At 45.0% G+C, this 17664-nt stretch overlaps 1 protein-coding gene across 2 annotated transcripts in view; it reads left to right on the top strand.

Moving 5' to 3' along the window:
* Nucleotides 1–17664, top strand: part of CEP76 (centrosomal protein 76) — a 320940-nt gene that overhangs the window by 147659 nt on the left and 155617 nt on the right. The gene's annotated exons all lie outside the window — the stretch shown is intronic.

Below are 17664 nucleotides of genomic sequence, written 5' to 3'. Positions count from 1 at the left end.
TTATGGGGGGCCATCTAACCTCTAAAGGAACTGTCTATGATGCAGTAACATGTTACAGTTAAACAAAGTATGTTCTACTAGTAAGCGTACCTTTTTCAATCAACTGGAATTATAGACACCTCTGTCGTCAATTTGAGGTACTTCATTTTATTTTCCAGGTAACCTTCTTCTATATAGGTTCATATAATGATTTATTAAGTGATGAATTCACCTTTGGATTCAGCTTCCTTAATGGGGAAAGATAATTGACTTACTTAGTCTCTTTGCAATTGGCGTTTTGTCATTTGTTATAGAAAACTACCACCTTATTCTATATTATGAATACCTTCCCGTTTTTCTTTATCTGTGATGTAGTAGAGGTCAAGGGAGCCAACGAGATATGTGGAAGTTTTGCTATACCAAAAAGATAAAAGAAGCACTACTCAATATTGTATATGACATCATTTTGTTGTTTACGATCTAATATTTTAAAAACAAGTTTACCATTGGATTAAGGTATTGGCCTTTGAAGCTAGGCGTGACTGGATTGTCTCGGCAATATCCACAAAGTACTACGTCTTTGTCTTGAGATTACGGTCTTTTTACTTGACCCGTGCTGGAAATGTAATTTGCACTTCAATCAGTATCTGTTTTCAGTTAGTTTGCATTTTAATAGTGCAGAAAGCCAAAAACTATGCTTTCACATTCTTCTTAGCAACGAGCAGGAAAGACTATCAAATTGTATCTATTCCTTCGTTTGTTAAGGATTATTAGTAAACACTTTCCAACCCCAAAATTTTTTTTTGTATGTGTCTTATCAAGCTCAATTTCGCCCGATTATTTTCGCAATTTAGGAATGACATACCGCTTGGACGCTATCTTGTTATCTGTCCGCGGTCATTAATACAATAAGCTGCTACGCATATTTATAAGAGGGCTCTACTCTTTTAGTTGTTAGACAAGGTCGGGAATACTTGATTCTACACACCACCTTGCTTGTAAAATCACACAGAAACCGTACATTACAATCGCAATAGTACCTATACTACTAGGCTTTAACGGCAATTGGGTTCTATTAAATAGTAAGAGAGCCTCGAGCAGGGGGTACGTGGATCTTCTCATCTTGCCTTTGCTTCTGCATTCGGCCTCCCTGCTCCGCTTGTGCCTCGAATCCTCGAAAATCATCAGTTTCTTAGCTTCTTTCTACATGTTTTTATATCGGTACCTAATTGGCGGGTCGCGTTTTGAGTCACTCCCGCGAGATCTAGCCATGAATCAAGACCCGCCTAGTATGGCGTATTATGTAAATCACCATAGATTAAGTGAACTCCATATTATCCATTAGTATTTTATTTATATTCGTCTCTACATTTATGGATGTTTTTATTACACTGTAAATTATCTTTGAAGACAAGTGATCGCTGTTTGTTATTAAACTGCCTCCGAGAATCAAAGCAGTCGTGCCAGGTCTTGGCAGTTCTCCAGAATTTGCAGTGGCCGTCTCACATCAATAGAAGTGTTACGCTTAGGAATGAAACCTGACTGATCTCGATGTACTAATTGCGACATATATATGGGAGTAGGCGGGACGCTAATATCCTGCTCAAGATTTTGTGGTCGGTTGTCAACAATGAAAGCGGGCGATAAGCCTTCATATCTGTAGCTTCCCTCCAGGCTTCAGAAGGGGAATAATAATAGCCCCCCTAGTGGTCTTAGGCAACCACCCTGCTTTATGCGCCTACCATTTGCAACTGCGGAACTAAGCAATCTGCGTATTTGGAATAAAATTCTATAGGGAGGCGGTCCACCCCAGGCGTCTTGTTACGGGCCATATGCTTAATCACACTCCTAATCTCTCCCACTGTGATCTCACTTCCCAGCAGATCCCCCTGTTCCTTACTCAAGCTCGGCAAAGCCACCTCCTCTAAATACTCCCTTATGCCATCGGGACCCTGAATCAATTGGCTACTGTAGAGCCCAGTATAATACTCTAGGAACAAGCTGTTTATCCCTGATTGTGTGTTCACCATATCCCCTGAGGGAGCTATCAGGCCCAATACCGATACTCCCCTGGGGATCGGGTTAGCCAACCACGCCAGCAGTGCACTCGACTTGTCCCCCTCTGCAGGCATCCTTACTCAGTAATTCTTATCATCAAAGGAGCGCAGTCTCTCCACCTGAACTGCTACTGCCTATCTAGCTTCCGAGACCTCTGCCTGCGCCCCCGGGTTCCCAGGTCGGTCTTTTTTCCACGTCCCGCAACCGGCCTTCCGCTTTCTCCAGGACAGTCAAGATCGTTTTCCTTACTCTCGACATCTTGCTAACACTTATACCCCTGGTTACAACCTTAAACGCATCCCACTCACTTGCTGCTGATGTCGCCGTCCCCTCGTTCTCCTCAAAGTATTGATCAATGCCCGTCCCCAGCTCTTCACTAAAGACCGGATCTTCCAGTGCCTCCGGTCTGAGCTGCCAGGTCGGTATGACCACCCTCTCTCGACTCCACATATCTGCACTAGCAACGGGTTGTGGTCTGATATCGTTCTCGCCAGATACTCGCTACCCGTCACCTTGGAGTGAACATCAGGGGCGCATAATATTGCATCTAACCGCACATGCAAATCGTGGGCCAGAGTAATAAGAATAAACCCTCTCTTGCAAATGCTGGGCGCGCCACGTGTCAATCAGCCCCCAATGAGTTTGCCAGGCGCTTCTTTCCTTGGAGATCCTATGCACTGAGGCACCAGATAGCGGGGGTGGGACCTGTCTCGCTACACATCTGTTATTGAGGTAAAGTCTCCCCTCATTATTGTTGCAGTGGTCAAATATGGCGCTAGGCTCTCCGACAATCTCTCAAAAAAGGCAGGTTGGTCCACATTGGGGGCATACACACTGCATAAAGTTACATCCACTCCATTACTGCTACGAATCTTCCCTATGGGTCAACCAAGTGCTGCCCTGGCTGAAAAGGGACATCCGCTCTAACCCACACCAAAGCACCCTAGGCAAACGCTGAGTAGGTCGTGTAAAATAATTGCCCCCTCTATCTCTCAGAGCCACTCCCTCAGTTCGGTTAATATGTGTTTCTTGAAGGAGAGCTACATGCCCCCTTGTCGTACCAGGAAAGCATGCACCTTGTGTCGCTTTTGCATTGTATGAAGCCCCCGCACATTCCAGGTAACACACTTCAAATCATGTAACGTCCACATTGGTCAAATATTTCCTTCTCACACACCCCACATCTAAGAACACACTGGTGTCCGGTGTCACTAACTTCCCTAAACCTCCTCCCAAACCCTCCCCAACTCCCTCCCCCCAGAACAGGCGCTACAACATTAGAACCCGTCCAAACTATTGCTCAAATGCTCCCAAAAAGCCCCTAAGGAGCTACTCCCACACAAACTTACGGAAGGTAAGCCCTAAGCTTCAGAGAGTTGGACACCTAGTCGACCGCCTTCCTGCGCTCAACCCCATTATTACTGATCCAGCACCTTCCGGGGCCTTATAGCTACGAGACCTCCTCCACATATGTTCCACAGCCCCCACCTACTCCTCAACTCTGAATAGCCAGTTACCAGCCAACCAAGTTCGTAGCTAGCCCCCCCTCCACAACCATCCCCTCACTTAGTACTGTATTCATGTCCAGACAGAGTCTACATCACCCATCGGCGATCTCGAATGCCGTCCCTGCTGTCACATGAGTTAAGTTCAGGCTTCCCGCATCCGATTGTTCATTGTCCTCTTCCAAGGAGCCCCCTTCTGATTCCGTCCCCGCTGGAGATGGTCCCCTTCCCTCTCGAGAAATATCCGTAACGGCCTGCAAAGCGGCCGTGCGCCCCTTCTCCGTTTGTGTCTCTGTCGGCCTCTGGGCCGCTGGGTGACGGCGCCGGTTGCGCCTCAGTCTGCGCGGCTGAGGTCCCATCGTGCCTGCATTCACGCCACTCCCTGCTACTCCAATTCCTGCTTTATACATCTCCAACCAGTCCCAGGCCTCCTCAGGGCTGTCATAGAACGACGTCTTGTCATCCACCGTTCTCTTCAGGTGCGTCGGAAACATCAGAGAGTATTGAATGCCCTCGTCTCGAAGTGCCCTTTTGACTTCCACAAACGATACTCTGCGGCGCTGGACCTCAAGCATGTAATCCGGGAACAATGTCACCTTGCTGTTGTCCACTGTGTATGGACCCGCCATCCTGGCCTGGTTCAGCAGGAGATCTCTATCCTTGTAGTGAAGCAGCCTGGCCACCACCAGCCTCGGCGGTCTCCCTGGGGCCAATGGCTTGGCTGGCACTCTGTGGGCTCTCTCCAAAGTAAAGAAGCACGCCAGTCCTGCCGGCGCGACGGTCCCCATTAGCCATTCTTCCAGGTATTCTACCATGTTGGGTCCTTCCACCCCTTCAGGTAGCCCACCACCCGGATGTTGTTTCTTCGGTTCCTCCCTTCTGCATCCTCCGCTCGCCTCTCCAGGGTCTGCAGTCTATTTTGAAAATCGGTCATCTGCGCTGCCATCGACTTTTGAGCCGGTTCCAGGACTTCTATTGTTTCACTCTGTCTGCCAATTTGGCGTGGTTCGCTCGGAGCAATCCTGGACCTTGCGTCACATGCCCGATGTCCTTTTGCAAGGCTTCCCTGGTGTCTGTTATGGCTTGCAGTATTGATCGAACTGTTGTTGGAGCATCCCCTCTGGGCGTTGTTGCGACCTCTCTCGCGCCTCTGTGGCGGTCGTGTCGTCCTCCTGTTCCGCTGGTGCCCCCACTTGCTTCCCTCTTGGCTTCCCCATGTTCCCTCAAGTCTCGAGAACCGTTAGATCGTCGGGGTCTCTCTATGATTCACCTCCTCTCTTTGGCTTTCCACTGTGTTTCCGCACCTCAAACGGTCTAGCTGCCCCCACTGCACCGTTCTTCGCCCTCCTTCAGACTCACACACCCCAGCAGGGTTGTCTTCCAAGCCCGGTCAGGCCTTACCACGCCACAGTCTCAACCCTCCAGAAGGACTGCTCTCTAGCAGGGTATCAAAGGCTCTCTTCCATCTAAGGGGCCCCATCCAGGCCGGCAGTCTCCAGCCATGGTGTCCTTCTCGTCTTCCTAGGGCACCTCACCACTTCAGTGCTCCCTCCTGCCAAGCCCGCAGCACAGCCTCTAATTAGTGCCAGCTGTGTGATTGCTCCTCCTGTAATGTAATGTAAGGGACACTTTTATAGCGCTCCTATCACTCCAAGGAGTATCTTGGCGCTCACCCAACCCAGATGGAAGGGTTGGAGGGAAAAGAGATCGCTTACACTATGCACCACACATTACACCAGCGCTCTGCAGGCAACCTCAGTTAAAGAAAAGACCCAGGTTTTTAATGCTTTCCTGAATTGAGTTTCTTGGGACAATGATCGTAAGGAGGGCGGGAGCTTATTCCAGGCCTTGGCGCCCAGCACAAAAAGGGATTTGCCACCTTTTGTTGCCAGCTTGAATCGAGGGATTATGAGCAGATTCTGACTGGCAGACCTCAAACAGCGTGTCTGGTGATATCTTCTGAACCCATTACACAGGTATTTTGGTCCTTGCTGTTGAAATGCCCTAAAGGTGATTATAAGAATCTTAAAGAGAATCCTTTTCCCAATTGGTAGCCAATGGAGCGCATTGAGTGCTGCTGAGGCTGAAGACTTACGGGGCCAACGTAATACAAGGCGGGCCGCTGCATGTTGGACCATTTGTAACCTATGGAGTACGACCTTATTAGCTCCAGCATATAAGCCGTTACAGTAGTCCAACCTGGAATTTATTAGGGCCACTGCAACCGTTTTTCTGGCCGGCAACGGGAGAAGATCAAAGAACTTCCTCAAGGCTTTTATAATCCGGAAGCATGTCCCAGCGACGGCCACCGCTTGATGTTTGAAAGACAGTTGATCGTCGTACTTGATACCCAAGTTTCGAACAGATGTAATTGTGTTGTCCTGCCAGTTCCGCCAGCCCCGCCACCTCATAGTATCATTGCCCCGGTCCCCTCTTACTGAAGTCACTCTCAGTGTCTCCAAACGTCTCTGCTCCCAGCCCCCCACATTCTCTTCGCCCTGCCAGGCCCACTAACTGGTCATGCGTCGTCTCTTTCTCAGTCCTCCAAGCTCAATGGCGCTGACTGTTAACTCCTCAAGTGGTGGGGGGCCGCCCAACATACTCATCCAACCCCACTTGGTCTTCAGTTCCCTCCAGCTGTGCGGGCACCCCCTGCTGGGGTCGTACCATTCTCCGGTGTGCCTCTGCTCCACAATCAATTGTTAGGACCAGGCAAACCGGCTATTTCATCATCCCCACTGTAATGCTGGCATCCCCCAAGTAGCTCCCCTCCTGGTCCGTCGCACTACTCCAGCACCCCATATCTGTTATCCTCCACCTGCCTCACAGAGTGCACGCAGCCCCAGGGCTCCAAGTCCCATCCAGCCCTGCTGATCTCTGCTGCGCGCCTCAACAACAGTCGCTCCTTGTGTCTAGCAATGTCAGGGCCGCTCCGCTGCACAGCAAACTGCTCCGGCGGTCCGTCTCACTGTCAGCCCCAGTCCTGCTTTCCTCACCTCCTCGGGGGCCACCTCAGGCCAACCAGGCGGCCAGGGCAGCCTCAGCGTTTCCAGCGCTGCAATCTGGCCATCAGCGGGTGCTACCCGCCCCCCGTAGCACCCTCGCGTACTTTTAAGCCTCCTCGAGGTGGCTGATTTCTCTCTCGGGCAGGAGTGGGAGGGGCCACCCGCCGCTAAGTGTGCCCCGCTCCGTGCCGCGCCAAGGCACAGTCCATCGCTAGACGCCTCAGCTCAGCGTTCCGATCACTCAACAGTAGTGGAGACCTCCTTAACCCGCCAGCAGTTCTGGCTCTCCACTGCCGCTACTCCTTGGGGTCTCTTCCCCAGCCATTTTGCGTCCCTTTGGCTACCGGGTCAGAAATCCCTTGTCTCCCCCAGCAAACCCATACTGGGTCCACGCGGATGGTGTCCTTCCTTGCTGGCGGTCACCTTCAGTCTTTTCAATTACAGCCTCCGTCGCGTCCAGCAGGGTTACAGATCCCTCACGCCGCCATCTTGGGTCCGGGACTTGGCTCCCCTTCCAGTCGGCATTTCACATGTTCGCGCCGCTGCAAGGCTCGCCGTCCGGGCTGCCGAGTCCCTTAGACGCTCGCCACGTTCACCCCAGGGGTTTGGGGGCTCCGTACCTCGTCCTTATGCAGGATAAAAGACGGGGTCGGTGTGGAGCTCTGTGCTCACGCGTACGCTTTCATCCGCCTCTTGGCCACGCCCCATGCCATCGGTTCATTGGGAGTCCAAGTCAAATTTTCGTCGACATACATGCCTAAGGGCAATAGTGTTGTGGAGCGGATGAACCGTGATTTAAAGCAATCCTTGACAGCTAGGGTTTTAGGTACTGGCAGGAACTGGCTGGCTCATCTCTAAAGCATTCAGTGTGCACTTAATAATCTCCCTAGAAGGTCTCTGGGTGGGCAGACCCCACACAAAATGCTCTTTGGCATCAAAATGTATATTCCAGACCTTGAGGGTCTAGACATGGCAGCGTCTGCCGCATCCTTTGACGTAGATGAACATTCTGCTGTTTTACAGAACCTACAAAAGACCAGAGACAGTCTTGCAAAGGAACATTTGCCGTCCGCATCTGATGCCACTCTTCAGATTCCGGTAGTTAGCTGGCTACCCCAAACCGGTTACCTGGTCCGTGAGGAGAAGGTGGAGAACAAGGAGGAGTTTGGCCCCTCTTATTGTGCACCAGTTCCTGTGCTTGGCGTGCAGGGTACAAGAACAGTCATTTTACCTCCACTTCCTGGTCACAAGGAAAACAGGTACATCTCCATTGACAATGTCAAATTTCAGCGAGTGGCCGATTCTTCTTAGTATGACTCCAGTGGTCTCTTGTCCAGCAATGCTGAGAAATTCTATTTTGGCTCCGGCGAGTACCACCAGGCCTGACGTTGCTATAGAGATGCATACAGGAACAAATCCTTTATTGAATCCACCGGCTGGTGATTCCCTAGATGATACTGAGTATACCTATCCCACAGGTTCATCTGTAAAACAGTCACGCTTTTCATTGGACACTGACTCTACTACATCAAAGTCCCCAGCGAAAATTTTGATTTTTGCTGCTTGGTTTAAAAAACATTTTTTGATACCCCCATGGACTTACATTTGGCTGGTGCTTTTTTCTATTTTTTTATTCATATAAATTGGATTTGTGGTGTATTTTTTCCGTTTGGTGAATGGACACTATGTTAAAGAAAGTACTTCAATTAGACTAATTGATGGAACTTTAGCACCCCACTCCTCATCTCACATCATGAAGAGGGACCAGACTTTTGTTAACATTACAGCTTGGCCTGTTTTAAATGGGATTGTATGGGATGCTTTTAAATTTCAGATACACGGCCCCACAGAGGTTGTAAATGTTCCCAATATACTACGTGTTTCAATGGGGATGTGGTTAAACACAATATATGCTCTGATGATTGGGATGTCCCGGCCGTAGCGACCCTGTTTTCTAATTTGAAATATTATGCTGCTTTTGATGCTGAAGATTTGTATTTAGACTCAGCCAATTATGCGGATTTATTTTGCTACTAACATTATGGCAATCGTTTTCTGCACAAAGCAAACACATTTAGAAATGTGGTTAATTACACACAATGGGAACATTGTCCAGCTCCCATTGAGGGCAGCTCAAAATCGCTTTTGAAAAAGTTCACATATTTTACTGATTTTAATCAATCTAATCCTGTCTCAGGGATGTGGAATTCCTATAGCCCGACGCCCAGGATATATTGTTTGGGGTCAAGGGCAACAAGTTTTAATGTGCATTTTGTCCTTGGGACAAGCAGGCCCAACCCGCTGAAGCACAGACCCTTTGGCTGCCAGTTTGCAGTACCACATTAAGGATCATGGAAGGGCACTGCCTGCAGTTAAGTTAATATTTGTGTGCATATGTTAATACTGTTCAAATTTGTATGCATGGTTCATTGAGAGCCTTTATTATTAGGCTGAGCGCTCTCAGTAAATGTAAGTTCTGACTGCACTACTGACAGTGGTTCCAGTATTAAAATGTGGACACACGGTTTCAAAGTTTAGCAATATGAGGCTATGCATAATGCTCCCCGAATGCTCTCTGATTAGATGCAAATATTTGCAGAAGCTTGAAAGCAAGATTAATGATTCTTTCCTTTCAATATAAAATGTCCCTAAAAAAATGAAAGTAGGAAAACATTTTTTTGTGCTAAACTACTGTAAAATATCAGGTACCATTTCTTTGCATCATTTAGTAAAATGTGTTGAGGCATGCTAGTATTTCCCCAAAATATTCATATTAGAAAATCAGTGTAACCAGTTTCAATAAGATTTTGGAAAACATAAAAATAAACAAGCACTGGCAAAGCCAGTAGGTCTGAAATGGTGGTCAGCTTTTTAGCTTTGTCAATGTGTGACTTGTTGTGGCATGGTTTTTGTAAAACCTTATTGATGTGAGAGCTGCCGGACCCTCACCATTATAACAAATATTGGCAAAAGCAAAAATTGTTTTTGGTCTCAAAAAAGCACACACTGCCACGTTAGTTACTGGCACTGAACAAAACTACTTTGTGTGCCGATATGCTCCTTATGAAAGAGCAGAATGCTGTCACTCACATGAAGCCAGCCGATACAGAGAGAGAATTTTAATAAACACTAAAGGTCATGGTTAACACCAGACCAAATTAGAGGCCCAATTATCAAAGAAAGTCTCAAAAGTGCACCTTTGGTTTATGTCCTTGCATTAAGGGCAGCTATATGGCTTTCGTTAATTCACAAGAATTTACAGCAGTAGGGCAAAAAATAGTACTCCTAGAAAATATTTGTGAACTGCATTTTAGCATGATCAAATATGCATGTGTAGATTTGCTCATGCGAGTGTTTGCAAGTTTATTTTCCCTCCAACCACTTTTTTCCCAACTCTGAAGAAGGTTTACGTCTGCCATTGTCAGGTGTAAATTTTCAAAATTTCTCAGTATTGGAAAAGATTAGAGAAGAGTTGTTGAAAACCCTTAAAACATGCAAGTTAGTAGGTTTGCACAGACTCAAAAGGACATTCCAACCCTGAAACTATTGTTTACCACTACCTTCAGTCCCAGTATGTAAATCTGCGGAAACGTAGCAACATAAAGGGATTACTAGTATTCAAACACTACTATGGTATGAGCCCTGGCATAATCAGAGAGGCTATATAAGAGCTCTTTTATTATGAGATTGCTGCCATAATTTGTCGCCGCACAACATGGCACCAAAGGGACAAGTGGATTTTGTTACAGGACAAGTAGATTTATGAAGCAACCTGCCCCATGGACAAGTAGATATTTTAATAAATTCCACACCGCTGCGGTCTCATTTAATTTTAAGATGACTGCTAAGTCCTCTTCCAAAGTCAGGCTTACCCACACTAAATTACTATATTCGAAGTCCTTTCTTGACCTATTAGCAATAGGGGGCTATGAACTGTGGAAACATACTATTGATATTAAATCTGTTTGGGGTTCTAAAGGCTGGCAAGTACAAGGCACTGAGGCTGTGCATCGTGCATGTCTCATCCCGAACCATATGTTGTTTTTGAATTCGACTATTTCTCAAACCACCTGCTTTGGATTGGCTACATCTAAAAATTAAATGCTCCTTCTCTTCCTGATTTGGGAGAATACCCTACATGGTAAAATCATACCGTTAGGTCACTTAGTGAATTACAGTCTCTGAAGCTAAATTCATCTTTTAACATTTCCAGTTTTGATTCACAAGGTTGGTTGTTATGGAAACAAAGTTCTGATTTATGCCAACTTCGTTTCCTGGGTCTGGCACCTGGCTATACACAGGTGAGGGTGGATCCCCGTTTTGAAAGTGATCATTCTGTTACTACTTATTCCGTAGGCAAGTTATGTCAGAACTGGCTTAAACATTACACCTTGGCGTCAGTGAAACTGCATTTGTCCAAATTAACTGAAGCTGTTAATCTAAATGGTTTTGTTAAAGGCCCTGCAGCAGGCAGATCGAAAAGATGGGTATATGCTACTTAGAATGAAGTTTGGAAACTGTCTCAAATAGAAGCTGCTTCTAGAATAAGTGCTAGAGATCAAGCAAATTTAGAAAAAATGCTTGCAGTTGTTTATAACAGCATTAATACCCTTTCTTCCCGAATTTACACATTGGATAATATTATTTCATCTGTTGTGGATATCGTACAGGATGAAGTGTCTGTTTTGTATCATGGTCAAAATCAATTAGGTTCCATTATGCAATTTGCTTGGATATTGCAAACGTTAAAGGCTGGTAAAGTGCCATGGGACTACATGAATACCTCCTCTCTATTTTTACCTTTTAATTTGACTGTGAAACAACAATTCATGTCTATGAAAGATGTTGCGTATTCACTTTTGCATATTGAAAGTTAGAGCCATTTCCTTTTTATGTTGCCGAATATAATTCAGCTGTATGGCTCATTCATGGGTTAATAACATTGTCTTTTCCACTTTTTAAATTCGATTCATGTATGAAATACCATGCCATAGGCAGATATGAGCCTTTGGGTAGCGCTTATCTCCATGAAGTTTGGCCTCTACCATTCACTTATAGGTGCCTGAGGGAGGATAAAGAAGTTTAAATGAAAGGTGAAGATTGTACTTCTACACCTGATCACTGAATTTAGCATGCATTTTAAAAGGGAATTCTATCCCGGCCATGAATCCGACTTTCACGTTGCTAGCCAACTGTAGTTATTTGCTTTTAAATAATGAAGATCGCTGTGGTATGCTGGCAGGAATTCCGTACATTGTGACTGTCTCCCAACGTGTAGTTTGTTGCAAAAATTTGCTATTCCCTCCTCCGCATGGGAAGCTCGATATATCCATCTGGCCTTCCATTCCAACCTTGAAAGCAGAGTTCCACAAGCTGAGTCGAATAAGGGCTCTTTTGTCTCAAAAAGAGGTCACCCTTACATCTTCGCGTGAACCATTTGTCCTTCACGTTGCAAACACTCGCACCGAGGTGCATGCCCTATTGAATACTGATCTCCCCCTGCATTTCAGTGCCTTGATTCACACTATCTTAAATACCTCGTCGACCACAGTCTTGGTGCACTTTTTTGTAAGTTCTGGCCTTGTGACCTCATTCCAAACTATATTTGGTGTGATACCAGCATTTTTTCATTCTATTTTTTCCAGCCTCTTTGGCGGTTTACCGTTAATTCTTGCCTTAGCTGCCGGTGTACTGCTGTTAATTTGCTTGCCCAAAAATGGCTGCACAATTTGTGTCACACGACACCCTGCCCCGCCGGCTCCAGCTTCGTAACGGATGCTTGAATACTATGGAGCGCTACCGCTGGCTACCTTGAGTGTGGTGTATGGATTATCTTTCCGGTTTTCGTACTTTATGTGCATGCAGCGTGTCTTCCATTGCCTGGATTGCAGTTTTGAATTGGCTCTGGATTTGTGTCTCTGCAACGCAGTGTCTCCTAACCCGGATTATGATCTACTAATGAGTCCCTGAGTTGCTCATGAGTTAGACTGTTCTGGTATTGGAATAATGGCCTGCGCAGCGGCACATGGAGTCCTAGGCAATTGGAATACATGGACTGCAGCCCATGACTTTCTGGCACGCAGTTATCGTGAACAACACCCAAGTTGTCCTCTGATTGTGCTAGAGGCTCTGGCTGTTGAAGAACATGTGTGTTCCTTCCCATTATTGAATTGGATGACTGAAATGTTTTCGGATGAGAACAATGACTTCCTCTTGGAGGCATTTGCAACGTACTGTGCCTATATGCTTTTGGATTGAAGTGGCGTGATTCCGGCTCCAAACACGTACTGGGCTCATGAATTTTTCATTTATTTTTTACTCTGTTCACATTCCGTGCTTTAGACACTATACAGACCCTGCTTGGTTTTGAGTAAAAACATTTTTTTTGTGGTTCCTAATTCTGAATTTTACTCCCAATTCTCCAGGTTGGCAAATTTTTTACTTGGTTCTGTCTCACTCGAACCTTTTTATGCGTGTTCCGATCAAGGGAGGGTGTAGTGAAGGCAGGGCCCTGCTTGCGCTCATTGCTATGTTAGCATAGGCTTATTAGAAGTTTAAACGCCATTTTACCTTTTTCTGCTTTTGCACACAACACTATATGTAACTGTTGTTGTAAGTTAGGCTGCGTTTAATCTTCACATGAGAATGGTTTGTTTTCAATATCCCTAGACTTACAAACCGACCTTAGTCTGCCCAGTGAGTGCTGAAGCCTCCAAGGTTATCATAACAATGTTAGGTGTTCGGGCAGATCGGCTCATGCCCTAGACATAACATGCATGCGCAGCTGCAGCTAGCTGAAATTCTGGCACCTTTAATATTACACTGCATGCATGATTTGAACACTTGGAGAGAGAGAGCTTTTGCAGATCCTGATGTGATTCATCTCTACTGATCTTGGAGGTATGGGGTTCCCCATTCAAGCCTAAGAGACCTTCTAATATTTTATAAAACATAGCTCCTAGCTAGGGAGGGTGGCATACAAGGCACTATAGGACCTGTTTCCACTATCATTATAATTTGATTTCTCCTTTTGTGTTTTATGGAATTGTAACAATGCTGATCGTATTATTTTTAATCATATGCCTCCTTATGTTAGCAAAAATACTGCATCTTAGAGCACGTCGTTAATATAAACATTTTCAACTTTATCGTGTCTCTTCTTTTCCCATGTTGTGGACAGGTATGAGCATATAACGAAAGAATGTTCTTGAGTCCCACCATTCCTGAGTGTATCCTAAGTCGCATGCTCTGGGTTGTCTAATCATTGGTACTTTTGCTGTAGGACGAAGAGCTAATGAGACACTGATGCTAGTCGGTTAGGGGGTTCTGGGTACTGCGGTGAGTTTTTTGGTCCACCGCAATTCACTGAGGTCCTGGGTCTCTGTGCATAGTTCTGTGTATGAGCAGAATCCCTGCAACAGAATACAGTAAGGGGTTTGTGTGACTAGCTTGCGGAAGCTAGAATATTAATAATGTTAGTACTCCGCATCGCCTCCAGATTTTTGGTTACAAGAAAATTTGCTGTAATTCTGTTATTGTAGGCAATTTTACATTTCCCTTACTTTGTTAGCACCGGCATTTTTGCAGGCAGAACCAATCCCTGTGATCTCACTGCTGTGCACAATATTGGTTGAGGTGGACTTCTCTGATAAATGATGAAGCAATTAAAATCTTAAATCTGCATTCTCCGCTCCCACTCTCTTTCATCCCTATCTTGATAATGTGGTGCAAAGAAAGAAAACCGAAGCAGACATTCTGAAACCTAAGTGAGATAGGCAAGACTCTGTGGACATGACTCCGATGCCGTTCCTGTCTGCAGAACATACCAGTCGATACCTTGAATTTTCCCTCACAGAACACAGCCAAACGGGTATCACAACTCCACCGAACATTTTATTGTAAATAAGGTATCTTTTATTAGTATCAGACACGATGTAGTTTAGTAAATTTCGGGTTTATCCCGTTGTTGTATTAATTATGAAACGTGATTTTAATGTTTATGTATTGTATGTGCATTTTATGGTTTTTTTGAAAATCGAATAAAGCGTGCTTTGACTGACTGGGTATCACAACTCTGCTCCAAAGCGTATTTCGAAAGTGGAAAAGAGTCTGGGTGTCAGAGCTTCAACACTGGACTGTCATCAGTTAAAATATGAAAACAAATGCCTGCAGCCAGGGAACGTTAAGTAAAGGCAAAACACAGAAATGTAGCAGTGGATGATGCCACAAAAAGAATTCTTCAAATGCATTAGCAAAAGTGTGTGAACATTTGTTAAACTAAGTCGCATCACAGCCTTTACCTAATAAAAAAAAAAAGTGCCAGCCATCAAAGCGTATGACAATGAGTAATTGGGCCTCTGGATATAGATAAGAGAAGCACCCCCCCAAAAAAAGGAATTACAATGCTCAACCAATAGAAACGATGGAAAACTAAAGTGACTAGCCCACGGTCCAATAAGAGTGAATAAGAAATGAAGGCTGGATGTGAGCCCCTTTTAAGATGTATTAAATTTAATAGATTTCACAACCACAGCGCATGTGCTATGCAGGTGAAACCTAAGACAATTAGGAAGGTAACAGTAGGTGAGTGAAGGTAGAAATGCACCATGCAACTTAACTTAGCTGGCTTATGTGTGTGTTGAGGCTTTCATGGAAATTGTATAGCTACAATAATAAACTGCAACTTGGATTGAAGCCTAAAAAATATTTTTGGAAACCTCAATATAAAAAAATAGCAATTTTCATGTTGGTGAGATAATTTGCTGTTTTTCTTGCCTACTGAGGATTACAAATGACGTTGCTTTGATGGTGGTTTAAAGTTGAGGTCCATTTTATCCAAAGTTTTTTTCCTCTAAAAATGTTTAAGTGGTAAATGTTAACCCTGTCTTGATCACATCTGCATTCATAACATATCTACGACCACCGGGAATTTTGCGATAATTTATCCATTTTATCCAATTGCTTAGGATAGATACATTAAGTGGTATTTCCCCGTTAACAATTGTTAATCATGTTTTATGCTAGGTTGTACTAGAAATTATATATCGGAAAGGTGAATTAATCCCTTCCAACTTTGTAAATCTTAGCATTATTTTATCCAGGCACTGCTTCAACTTTAAGATATCCTACAGATACTCTCTCAGACTTCACAGGAAGACGCATTTACTTGTTTGAGCCCATGAATAAGTGTTGCTCGTATTTTCAACTTTTAAGAATAAAGAAATTGATGTATTCAGTTTTGTTCTGCTTCAGTCTGTTTCCTTATCTCTCTTAGCCAATTAAGCTTTATTACTTAAAATATTGATAAGAGCAATGGACACATTTCATAATTGGTTGATATAGACCCCTGAAGTGTCGTATTGCACACTGTACTCTCTAATGTACTATGATACCTTCTTTGTCCTATGGCACGGTAAGAACCAGTCACACCAACAACAAATAACAGTAGGTCAAAAGGCAAGAACCAGACCTGGCCAACACACTATTGGTCCCATTGGAAGATGCCACTGGGCGTGGAGGGAAATTGCATGATTTTTAGGAGGGTTGAAAAATAAACCTCAATCAATGCTATTTAAATGGTAAGGACTGGTTCAGTAGAAAAGGGACAATGGAAAACCTTACGTTTTACATAGGGATATGGGCATAGCTGTTTGACTGGTATGGATGTGAACATTGTTGAAGAGGCTGCAGTGTTTCTGTAGAGGGATTATCTCACAAGTAGAAAATAGACTTGTCAAAGAAAGTTCCAGGCGTAATGTTTGTGACTCGCACCTTGTTTAAGAGATAATGTCACTAGCCAGACCTGCCAACCAAGCCTCCATCAAGTCTTAAGACCCTCTTTGAAGTCTTAGAAAGAGCGGCACACATAATGGTTAACCCATTTTTTTAAAATAGCTTTATTAGTCTTTCCCAAACAATAGTAACTGAAGACAACCATTTAAACATTGACATATCAGTGATGACCCTTCTTCTCTCAACTTAACCTCAAAGAACTTTGCATGTGCTTGCTATTATGGATTGACTGTCCAGGATATTGCATTCCATGAATCATTAAACAATTTAAACAAATAGCATCTACTGGTCAGGTTTCAGGGAATCCACTGCCTAGATATTGTAGCTAAATGTAGTGTTAGCATTTGATGTGTAGAGTCAAACTAAGGCTTGGTCCACTGTGTATGGTAACATAGGGCTGATGAGCCCATATGACCTGCAACTAACCACTAGAGTATTTCTACCCAGCATGCATCACCCCCTATACTTGATCATGTTCGTCCATCCACAGGTTAGGTACATCCATACTTCCCTCCCTGCCTTCGGTAATGAGATCAGCACTCCGTCCCATAAAGGTCCAATCAGATATTTACACACGCCACTACTTTCTTCTCCATGCCGGGCTGTTCTTTCAATTGCAGCCCATTTCTCAACCTCACTACGTCATTGTTTATTTGATGGGGCACTCCCTGGGTCAGGGATCATTCCAACCCCGACCTCACCCTGGCCATTCCTAGTGACTTTCGCTCTGCGGGGTTAAACAGGGCTGGCAATAAGGTGGGTGGCGGAATTGCAGTGGTCCTTCACTCTAGCTTGGAAATCTCGTACACGAAATTCCTGAATATTGGACCCCTAGAAGCTATGTATTTCATTATTACTGTAGCACCTGGCGTCGCTCTGGCCGGAATTATATAGACCCCCCAATTCCCCGCCCCATCACTTATTAGAGCTCAACGATATAGCTGCTGACCTGTCGCTGAAACACCCCCATTTTATGATCCTTGGCGATTTTAATCTGCACGTGGATGATATCCACTGCATTAAAGACCGCCAGCTGTTAGAAACATTGGAGGGCCTTAATATGACCCAGCTGGTCTGCGGCCCCACCCGTCTGGCCAGTCATACGCTAGACCTACTTTTTACCCACAACCCCAACCTAGCAACAGCTTTCCCCTTACTACTTACATGCTCTGACCACTTCTTAATTCAGTTTAGCATTGCACTACCCCTACGATCATCTAACACTTCCACCTCCCGGGAATACAGTAGGAAATGGTTTAAAATCACCCACAATTCCATGACTCCCGCACTCTCTTCTAACCCCCCCGCCCACATCACTTGACGGG

This window comes from Lissotriton helveticus, chromosome 4_1 (assembly GCF_964261635.1).
Source record: "Lissotriton helveticus chromosome 4_1, aLisHel1.1, whole genome shotgun sequence".
In the NCBI taxonomy this organism is placed as follows: Eukaryota; Metazoa; Chordata; class Amphibia; order Caudata; family Salamandridae; genus Lissotriton; species Lissotriton helveticus.
This window is presented reverse-complemented; position numbering and strand designations above follow the sequence as displayed.